This window comes from Manacus candei, unplaced genomic scaffold (assembly GCF_025592945.1).
Source record: "Manacus candei isolate 608988 ecotype Guabito, Panama unplaced genomic scaffold, ASM2559294v1 h1tg000056l, whole genome shotgun sequence".
In the NCBI taxonomy this organism is placed as follows: Eukaryota; Metazoa; Chordata; class Aves; order Passeriformes; family Pipridae; genus Manacus; species Manacus candei.
The window spans coordinates 9,373,520-9,385,031 of record NW_026138104.1 but is presented as its reverse complement, the minus strand read 5'-3'; positions in this window follow the sequence as shown (position 1 = coordinate 9,385,031).

The window sequence follows — 11,512 nt, the reverse complement described above, 5'->3', positions numbered from 1 at the left end:
GGTATCCTGGAGGGATCATCTTTAAGATCTGAGCTCGTCATGGGCTCCCTTTATTTCCCAGCAGTTTTGGACACATTTCTCCTTATAAATACAAAGTAAGGGAAATGACCTGATCCATGACCTGCCTTGCTAAGTGTTTCCCATAATTTCAGTCATCATGCTTTGCTCTGGGCTAAAGGACAGCATGACAATAAAAAAGACAAAGAAATCCTATAGCACTACTCTGGTCCTGGTAGTTACAGGTGAAATATCCATAGCTGATCAAAGGTGGGCAGTGCAATGCCTGCATTGAATTCATGCTGCATTCTACAGCATTATGCTTTTTAAGTTATCTAATTTTATGTGTAGCCCTGTATCTATCAAGAAGCTCCTCGAAGACATAGATTTTATAGAATCTTTTGTATATAATTATCTAGCTGTCAGAGTACATGCTTGTCCATTTGCTCTCCAAAACACCATTGTAAGAAGTACTAAACATCCTCATCTGTTCTGAGCTTCAGAGAAGGTTTCAAGGATGCATAATGCCTACATCTACTCTGCAGTTTGGTTGTGCTTTGGTGAAACAGGTTTAGGCAAATGCACTGTACTTCTGTGGCCTTGGATCCATAGGTGTAAAGATGCCTTGGACCAATCTAATGCAGTCTCCTCTTTTCTAGACACAGCTTCATTAGTTTAATAAATGTTTAACCAAGACCATGATAGTGCTGTCACACTGATACACGAGCATAAGGAAAACACTGCCAGCCCTCCCAGTAGCCACCTTCACCATGAAGCATGTGCCTCGGTGCTCACTATTTCCTTTTGATGTATGCTGCTGTCAGAAGAATACATTGCATTTTAAGTTTCCTGCCTTCCTAACTAAGGTGATTCATCCAATTGTACATAATAATTTTATTTCATGAAAGTCAACAATAGTTTGATAACTGAAGTTGCAACAGGTCTTCAGCATGCATCAGAAAGAAACAAGAGGAACACCAGAAAAATTACAGAAATTACTTCAGGCACTTTATTCACTTGGTTTTCACTTAAAAATTAAAAAGCTTACACCCTTGCCTGATGGTTTTAAAGTCCATTGCACAATAACCTGTTATTATGTGATTTTTTTTTTCCACACTCACCCAAGGCAATATGAGCTCTTATAATTGAAATGAAATATTGAAATGGACTTTTCTACCAACTACACCATTATGAATGATACTTATCTACAGCATCCTGCTCCTAGTTTATTTATAGGGGACAATAATAAAATATTCTTACTTTTTGGATTGTTTTATGTCATGGGACAGAAATGCCAAAATCAAGGTCAAGAGTATGTCAGTGGTTTAATCTCCCCGGTGTTAACACACAGTAAAATTTCTCAGGATATAGTCTGCTGGTCTCCTGCAAGTCATTATGTATTTAATTTTCTCCCTGTAAAGTGCTTTTCTTGAATGCAAAGTCTGTGTATTCTAGAGGTAAATACATTAAGATAAAAGGTTCAAAGAGTCTTTTTCTAAAGACATCTTATAATGTCTCATAAGCTTCCTTATGAAATTCCAGTGCAAACCCCAACCATACTGTCTTCAAAAGAATTCCCAGTGCATTTTCTTTATTTGCACAAAGGAAGGAAGGAAAATTAAAGGAGAGAGGGAGGGGGAAACTGCGGTCAACATTATGGCCCTGCAGATTGCTGGAGTCAGACACTCTGGATCCTCGGAGTGAAAGAAGATCTATTAGGCAGGGCACTGCATGGGAATTTGCTTGTATCTACTTGTCTTGGCTTCCAAGGACTTCTGAGCATCTCATCTCTCAGGTGCCACTGTACTGCCAACTCCCCCACCATGCAGCAAAGCCCAAGCACATTTTCTGGCAGCAGCTTGCTTCTTCCCTCCTGGACTGTCTCTCACTACGGGAGGAACCCCCATTAGAAACAGCCCAAAGCTAACCTCTTTCAAATCACGCCTCTACCAGCCCAACTCCCCCAGAATTACACTGGTGAGCTGCCATTACTGGCTGACGTGCCTCCCAAACCTGTCCCACTGGTTTCTCTTGCTTCCTCCCAATCTCCTTGTTTTATCTACCCATTACTATGTTTTATAGCATGGGCTCCTTGGGGTAGGCACAACCTTCACAGTGCTTGCACACCTCCTAAAGCCCTGGGATGGGGTGCACCAAACTGCCAGTGCCCTAGACATTTTAATAATTAATAATACAATCAGTCACATGAGGAAGTCTCATTTCCCTACATTAGAGAACATGGTAGGAAAGATGACGTAGACAAAGCGTGCTGCAGCAACCATCCTAACATGCAGTTCGGCTTTATTTTGTCTCTCTTCCAAGACCCTACCACAAAATTTTTGCCAGGCTGCACGCAGCTGTACTGTGCAAGAGCACACACACTGCCCCACTCAAGCAGGATTGATGCCTCTGCAGAGCCCAGTAAAGAGGTAAAAAAATCCTTCCTACACTTGTGGGCCCTGTTAGGCAGTTCTCATGCTTCCAGTGGCTGACTCCCATTTGAGGAAGGTGTGCCTCCCCCTCCATCACTGCTGGGTCCAGAGTTTCTGCTAAGGGCCATCATCCCTGCCTGTGATGCAAGCATTCCTCCCTGGAGCCCTGCCCAAACATTCACCCTGGGCTCAGATGGGTCCCAGTCTTTATGGTGTTGTTGTCTGCACTGTGACTGGGCTCTTGTGAACGTGGCTTATCTGCATTCAGCTTTTGCCTCAAGAAAATAGGTCTTGCAAATTCACAGCCTGCTTCTGTGCATGGCAAACAAAGCCTTCAGTTGGCAGGAAGAGTTCAGAAAATCATAGCCAAGATTTACGGGAAGTCATAGAAAAAACTCCAGAAAGAAAATATGTTAAGCTTGCTATTGTTTGTGCTGTTTGCTTGGCTGTGGCACACTGGCCCAGAACAGCTGATACCTGGGCTCAAAAGAGTTAGTTCTCTAAAAGGAGGTGAGGCATGCTGGGGGTAGAAAGGGCAGTGTCCAAGTACTCCGTAAAGAACTTGATAGCATGAGTGTCACACCTCTGCCTTCCTAGTGCTCCCAGCAAGGGAAGGAAAAGGGGCTTATATTACCTAGACTGAGTGTAACTGGGTGATTTTTGCCCTTTTTCATGGTTATTTAAATGCTTCCTTTCATCTTGCAAACACAGATACAATAGCTAGTAGAGAAAATTAAATGAGAGTGCACCTTATCATAGAATCATAGAATGGCTTGGGAGGAAGGGACCTTCAAAAGTCATCTAGTCCAACCCCCCTGCAATATAAGCAGAGACATCTGACCTAAAGATAACCATAAGAAGATCTGACCTATTATCTTAGCCACTAACTCATTTGCCAATATAATCACATAGGGTTTGTGCTGATGGTGTTCTATAAATCACCTGCATTTATTGGGCTACCAGTCTCCCCTTGCCACTGAAAAAGTTCTAAGAGTTGAACATTTATGTGTTCTAGACTGTGAGAAAATTACTCCACAGCGACCTTTGTTTTACCTGCAGGTATACTGCCCTGTGCTGTGATCTTGTCAGATCTTGTTAAGTCATCAGCACTAGGGCAATCTTGGATGATAAAAGTCAGAAAAGACCTCACTGCTGAGGGAGGCTGTGCCTGTAGAATCATGAAAATGGGAACAATGAGGCACCAGCATCCTTTTTTAACTTGTTTTACAAAGAGTTTTACAGGAGTCATTAACAACATATTATAGAGAGCTTGTGAAGAGTCCCGGATCTAAGATCCTACAGGAAAAAAGTATCATTGACTTAGGGCTGGACTGAACTAATCCACTTTATAAAACTTGCTGTGTAGCCAGTTTGTTGGGGGTTGTTTTATTTTTATTTTCTCACTCTTTACTACCCTAACTTTGAAAGAAAACAATGTGCATTGCACTATTTGCTCTGCAGTTGTTTTCCGAAACAGATTTTAGGATGCCTTCTTTAATATGGAGGTATATCTGTATGTTTCTTGGTCTCTGCAATGGGTTTCCAATGCTGTACAGTCACCTCTGGAGCTGCGACACCTCCAGACTTCCTACAATGAAACCCAGGGAGCAGAAATCAGGAAGGTCGTATGCCAGGCTGCATTTTTCTTCCAAAGTTAGAGGATGTGTCTGGCAGCAGCAATGAAAAGGGAAGGAACAGAAACACTCTCTAAGCGTCAAGATGTCTCTGTCACCTTCCAGCAATGTCATATCTAGTCCCAGGAACTGTGGTGGGAATTGAGATGGAGTGGGTGTTCTGCTTAAATGCATCTTAAACCATGTTGGCTATCAGCTCAGAGTCTGTAAGGAGATGAAAATGCTTCTTGCTACCAAGAACAATCATAGGTGCCCCAGCACAGTGATGCCACAACAAAAATTGTTTGTTCAGAAAGCCCTGGTCCTCTGGACATCCAGAGAAAATGACTTTCAAGGTGAGCACTGTCCAGCCCATTTCTGCTCCCAGCCTGTGGTCTGAGAACAGGGAAGGATGAACTCTGAAGGGATGGAGACCTGAGCAAGAAGTGAAGAATAAAAAATTCTGAGGAAGAGAGTCTATAAATAGAGAACAGGGACAACTCCCATAAGGAAAGACAAAAACATAGTGTTTGTGTGTCCCTCAGAACAGGGCAGTGGGGGTGAGTCAGCATGTGGTGGCCAGAGAAAGAGAGCAAGGGTTGGACTGACGGGATGAGGTTTTGCAGATAGAGTGTGCAAAGATAAATGTGCAAGCATCCTATTCATGTTTCTTGTGGATCCAGGCGTAAGTGGGAGAAAGAGTACATATGACATTTTCCTTGGAAACTGGGAAGTTTCTAGAGTCCTGGGAGTGTGAGTATCTATAGGATATCCATGTAAGATTTCCCTCAAGATGTATTTCTAGTCAGTAGATCTTGGAAGATGAAATAATTAGTTTTGTTCATGCCATGTTCAGTTAGTTGTTCATTATTAAAATTAGCAGTTGGTGCTACATGGCAAGTTAGTTCCCCATTTTTCTGGGTATAAAACCTGAGTGAGGGATCAGATGCTGAGCTAAGCTGCAGAAGCACAACGGCAGGGTGGGATCTGTTCCACAAGGTTTTTCTGCAATGCTGCTGAAGCTGGTTGAAATATATTGAACTTGCCAGTAAAAAATATTCAACACTGCCAACTCTCCTCCAGCATTCAGTGTTGTTTCTCCCACATCCCTGCTGTCCTGGTGAGGTGGCCCCATGACATGCAGATGGCTGCAGGGCTGGCACGCTCATCTCCTCCCTGTTTGTCTCCTCCTCTGCATGAGACACAGACTCCCCAAGTGAAACAAATCTTCACTTATACTCAGTTTGCACAAGTAACTACAGCAGGTTTGTTGCTTTAGAGTGCAAACAACCCATGTTTTTAATGATTGTGCAAGAAACTTCACTGAGAATAAAGCCTGAGCTTCAGAGAGTTGGGGGGTTTTCTAAGTGTAGGCTGAAATAAAAGTTTCCATAGCTATTTTGGATCTCTAAATCAGCCTTCTGTTCGTAAACACCCAGGCAGCAAGCAGAGAGGCTGTCCTCTCTTCCCTCTCCCACGCAGAGCCACCTTGCTGCTTTACTTTACTCTCCAAACTGCTCTCAAGCCTGTCAGCTCTAGAAACTGCCTGGGAATGAGACAACAAAGGCTGTGTGGACAGCAGCTAAGAATGCCTGGAAAAGCACTCCTTGGTGGGCAGATGAGCAGTCATTGTCTGTTTTCCCTGTCTGTGACCATTGCATGCCTCTGCACACAGAGCCCTTGTGTTCAGAAAGGAACGACAAGCTACAAGCCACCATGCTAACTGTTGCTAGTGTTTCAGCCCCATTTTTCAACTAAGCCCAGACATTTTCCATGTTATTGAGTACTAAAACTTTGGGGTTTGTGAATGCTCAGAGGGCCAGGTGTTAGCTAATCAACTGAGACATCTCTAAAAATGGCTACAGATAGATGAATTTTAGGTGTTGAGATTTCACCTTTGAATTTTCTTTTATTATTATTATTGGGCCAGACAGGAGCACTGCTGTTGCTAGCTTTGGCCAAGGTGTGTATAGTTTCACACTAAAACGATCCCTGTGAGGCTGGGCAGTGCTGCTGCCTCTGTGACTTCCCTGCAAACCCTCTCCTGGTGGCCTTGGCAACTGGGCTCTGCTGTGCACAGGTACTTCTTCATGCTCACCCAGGAGAGCGGCGTGGCTCTACCTGCTCATGACAAGATAAGGTGCCTCCTTGAGACAAGCTGGAAGTTCTCTCTTTTCCTTTTTAAATTTTCTTTCCTTTGTTCCCATGCATTTAGCTCCTGTGGCTTGCACATAAAGTGAGAGAAACATGCCATTGAAGGCACAGTGGTGAGATACATGAGCTGAGGAGAGTCTAGTCTGCTCCTTATTCCTTCTTACCTTGGTGTCAAATGGGAGAGCCATGTCCATGCTCCATCAGACTCCATGTTCTGTTGCTCATTAGTGGAAACTGTACAGAAAGGGCAGGGGGATCCCAGGGTTTTGGAAGTGTCTCCCCAGACAGAACAAAAACATCACTGGAAATCACAAGCAGGAGGGCTCTGTTTCAGTACATTCCCATCTCTTGCTGGAGTGGCTTCTGGCTGTTGGCAGTGAAGGTTCTGGTGAGTCACCATGACATCTCAGCTGCAGATATCCTTTCACTAGTATCTCTCACCTTTCCTGATCAGAAACTTCTGATTCAAATGAAAGGAGAGAGGTTTTTTGTCACTGGAGCTGTACGTTAGAGTATGGCTTTAAAAGGTTTATTATTAATCACTTAGTCCTTTCAACTTTTCCCAAGGCATAAAAAGTAGGACATACCTCTAGAGACTAAATAGTTCAAAGACAAAACTGGAGCACACAGCCATATGGAAAATCCAAATGAAGGAAGCACCTAAAGCTTTAATTTAGATGAGTGATATTTTAGCAGGTCCTTTTGTGGACATTGTAGGAAAACTGGGTCTTACAGGACCCCATGAATATGAACAGGTTGTCAGTTGTGTGGATCAGGATGGCAGTAGTAGTCTGTAAATATAGGTAATAAAGAGAAAGGGAAAGGGAAAGGGAAAGGGAAAGGGAAAGGGAAAGGGAAAGGGAAAGGGAAAGGGAAAGGGAAAGGGAAAGGGAAAGGGAAAGGGAAAGGGAAAGGGAAAGGGAAAGGGAAAGGGAAAGGGAAAGGGAAAGGAAAAGGAAAGGGAAAGGGAAGGGAAAATGGCAACAAGAGCAGAGGCCTCCATCTGGAAGATGAGTAAAAGAAGAGAAAAGTAGTTGAATTCCACACACAGATATAAGGGCATGGAATTTTCGTCTGGAAAAGAGAATTTCAGAGACTTTTAAAGACTAAACATCCAACTGATGTAATTTTTTTAGGAAACAGTATGGCATCAGAATTTTTCCTTAGGTGCCTGGTATCAAAATGCAAGCACGTAGACAGTTGAGGCTTGCAGGTAGTCCTGAGGATCCCCAGGCAACTTACTCTGTAAAACTGGCTCTGTGTATTTGGACACAACTGCAGCAACAAGGACTGCTTCAGCAGGCTCGTATGGGCTGAAAAGTCAATATGAGAACTCAGAGCATGGAAGTGCTGACAGGATAAAGGCATCCTCACAGCGTTTGAACGCAGTCCAAGACTAACATAAGTGAAAACCTCTGGAGAAGTTGTTCTTGTAGAATTGCAAGTTGCTTTTTTCCCCCCTATTTAAATAATCCAAAGTAGTTAAATTGAGATGATAAGAATCTGAACTTTATCAGTGAATTCTACCTTTCAAAAATAGTTATTCAAATTCTTACTTCATCAGGCTTTAGGAGGTAATACATTTAAAGAAATAAAACATGGAAAAAATCCATTTGAAGGTGCTGACTTCATCTGCATGGCAATGAAATGTTCTCAAGAAAGGCTTTACTTTTAATTAATAATAAAGCAAATGCAAACCACCATAGGCCACATTTGAGAAAATGCTGCAGTTCAAAGTGAGAAAAGACTTTTATTATATGAAATTACAAGTGAATATCATTAAATAAATGTCAACACAATCATTAGAGCAATCTATCAACTAGCAAAAAGAAAGTAGAAAATCACACAGGCGAGTTATGGGCATAATAGAAGTATGATTGTATTTTTGCACTTTGACTCCAGGAGAGAAACATCTCTCCACAACAAAAGACCACCATCTGAAAAGCAAACCCAAGCCCTAACCAGGAGGAGCTGGCTCCAGCCTAGCATGTTTTGGCAATTCCCACTGCAAGGATTTTGTACCATGCTCCTCACCAGTGGGATTATTTCATGTTCTGACATATGTGCTTATAGCCCATGCCTCTATTAATGCTTACTACTATTGAATGCTGCCTCTTGTGACTAAGGCCTCAGACAAGCCACATCCTCACATGACCCAGGGCTGTGCCTGCTGCTCTGTGTGTGTCAGTCACCCCACTCTTAGCTAGGCAAAGGGCCACGGCCAGGGAGGATGCAGACTTTGAGGTCAGAGAATGGGTAGCTCCTGTTTCACCCAGGGATGCAGAGTATCCCTACAGGTGACCAGCTGGTGTTAGGGGTGGGACAGCCTAGAGGTCACCCGTGCATCAGTGTACCCTGCTCTACTCTCACCTGCTGAGAACAGCACATAGAACTGATTTTTGGTTTTTAATTGTTACTCTTCATTTTCTTCTGTCTTTGGTCCACTTCTCCTTGAGCTTGGGGTTAGTTCTATGGGCTGGGTCTGCCCTTTCTTCAACAATAGAAAACCTGTAACGTACCATGGATGTTGTTAGCAGCCAATATATACCAAGTCATTATAACAACAAATTTCTGGACCAATTTCCAACCTCACCCCTCACAGCTAGCACTATAAAGAGAGCCTTACGAGAAAAAACAAACAAACAAACAAAAAACCCTAAACAAACTAAAACCACATAAGGAAGGGAGGGAGCCTGAGCACAACTCTCTCTCCAGGAGGTGAAAGCCAGCCTCCATTGTGCTCAGCCTGAGTGGGCAGACCCCCAAGGACATTTTTCCAAAGTGTTTTTTGTTTTATTTACTTTTGTCAGAAGAAAAAAGGAGTGTACAGGAATGCTGTATAGCTGCATGTATAGCTGCATCAAGAGAGAGGGAATGTTGCTTAGTCTATTTTCTTACTTTGGAGTTCTCCCCTTCCATTTGTAAATGTTTTGAGATCCTGGAGGAGCAGGGGATGGTGATGCTGCAGGAGGAAATGCTAAATATAAGAGTGGCTAAATGGGACTTTGGTGATCTCAGCTCTTTGTGAAATAGAAAAAACAAGAACTATGTTCAGCTCCACTGGGCTCAACTGCAAGGGCATAAAATGCTTCTGAATGGGCTAAACAGCTCCAGACTCAGAAAAAGACAGTTCAGTCACTGAGATTATACTTAATTGGTATTGTGGGAAGGCAGCCTCTCTGCAATGCAGCCTACGCTGCCCCCTCATACAAAGCCTTTTCATGAACTACGGGGGAAATGCTGCCAAACGTCTCAGCAAATACTAGTCTTGTAATGTCATCTCAGGAAGCAGAGTAGCCCAAAGTCGCCAGGACAGTCTCACTGCCCTCATGGCAAGGTCCATCCTTGCCATTCCTGCTCTTTTTGTCCTGGACAATTTGACTCTGTTCACCCATGCCCCAGCTCTGCTAGCAGGCTGGATGGGAACCACATCCCACCTCCTGTAGCAACATCAGTAGCAGCATGGGCAAGGTTTTCATGTAGCAAAGGACTTGGGTCTTCTCCCATGTCATCAGGTCTTATTTAATCATTTGTTCAGGATTCACCCCCAGCTGGTAGGAGGCAGGGTTAAAGAGCAAGACAGCAAAGATCCTTTGTCCAAGTCAGCTTTCCTTGAAATGACAACACACACACATGATTCTTCTTCATCACACCAAGAGGCCAAACTTTCCACCTTGTCTGTGGGTGCACCTGGCTGTGCTGTACTGACAGTAGGATTTTGTCCTAAATACAGTACTGCCTCCCTAGCAGTGCTCAGACTGCTTGGAGGTCTTCTGGTTAGAGGTTATGTTTAAAACAGGATTCCTGGAATACACTGGTGAGACACTGGTAGAGACACTTACCCACACCAGTTCCAGGAAATTAGGTGACATCTCTGTTTCTCTGTGCTTTCTCTGCTGCTAATGGAAAATTTTCCACGGGAAAATGAGATTTTTGGCAACTTTGTCATTGATAGTTTCCACCTCATGGTGAATGTTTCCAGGAACCACCAGAATCACCTGCCATGTAGAATCATCAAGTGATGAACTTCCTCAAGACTTCATGTTACACAGAAGGAGGCTATAACTTCCCTCTGATTTTTTTACATCCCACATTGACTTTTGCATGGGATATTAGGAACAAGGGCTTGGCTGGACCTCATTCATGCATGCATTTGTGCACGTTTGACGTGCATCTGTGCATAACTGCATGCATCATCTATGTTCATAGCCAATTGCCTAACTTAAACACACACAGCAAGTACAAGTGGCCCAGAAAAAATGAGAATAATTTTGCTAGGGAAGGGGGCTGGAGGGCCTTTCTTTTATTTCCATTTTTTTTTAATTGGGCTTTTATGTGTTGAAGGTGTGGTCCAGTTGATTTAGCAATTTTTTACTCCAAAGGAACCATTTTACTATTCTTAGTGTGTTTTCTCAACTTTGAAACCTGAACCTAAGCCTCTTTTTCCTAATCATGCCTTGAAAATTAAAATGCTTGGAGCCACACACTGAACTGCTTTATCCATAGGAACACATCATTTTCTTTCCTAAAGGGTGCTTTTTCAGACACCCTGTTCTGAGGCCAGGCATAGCAGAGCAAGTTCGACCAGGCTGTTTCCAGGGGTCATTCCAGCTGAAATTTGTGGTTACATGAGCCCAGCCTAGTGGCTCCTAACTGGTGAGACAGCAGTTCCCAAGGGAATTAACTCAAGTAACACTGTTTGCTAGAGCTGGGAGCACTGGGGAGGTGCCCAGTCAGCCCTGGGCAGAGCCAGCCTGCTCCAGCCATGTCTCCTGGCCCTGGAGCTGGACAGGCTGAGACATGGAGTTCTGCCAGGGCCCTCTGGTGAAGAAGGCTGGGAGAAAGATGACCTTTTGGGGCTGTAGCTGCCACATACATTTTATGAAATGCCTCCCTAAAAGAAACAAAGGGGCTGCTGCATATAATGCAAAGTCCCCAGTGAGGAGTGTTGCAGATGGTGTGAGAAAAGGTCCCCAGAGCAGAGCAGAAGAGCTCGCTGTGTTGTTTTCAGTATTCCCACAATACTTTGCCTTTTGAGCTCAGCCTTGCAAGCTCCAAGGCAAATCAACAAGTTCAAGCAGGAACCTAATTCAAGCTCTGAATAAAACCCATACCTGACAACTTTAATTATTAGGCTGATGCGTCATATTTACATTAATTTGAGCACTACTTAGATTCAATTACAATAATTCTTCCATATATTCATTCCAAGACATTTCAATGACTTAGCAGATAGCATATATAATCAAAGCTTAGCTAAAGAAACAGGTTTGCTCTCTACAGACATATTGTTCCTTTAACTGGGTGCTGGCTACA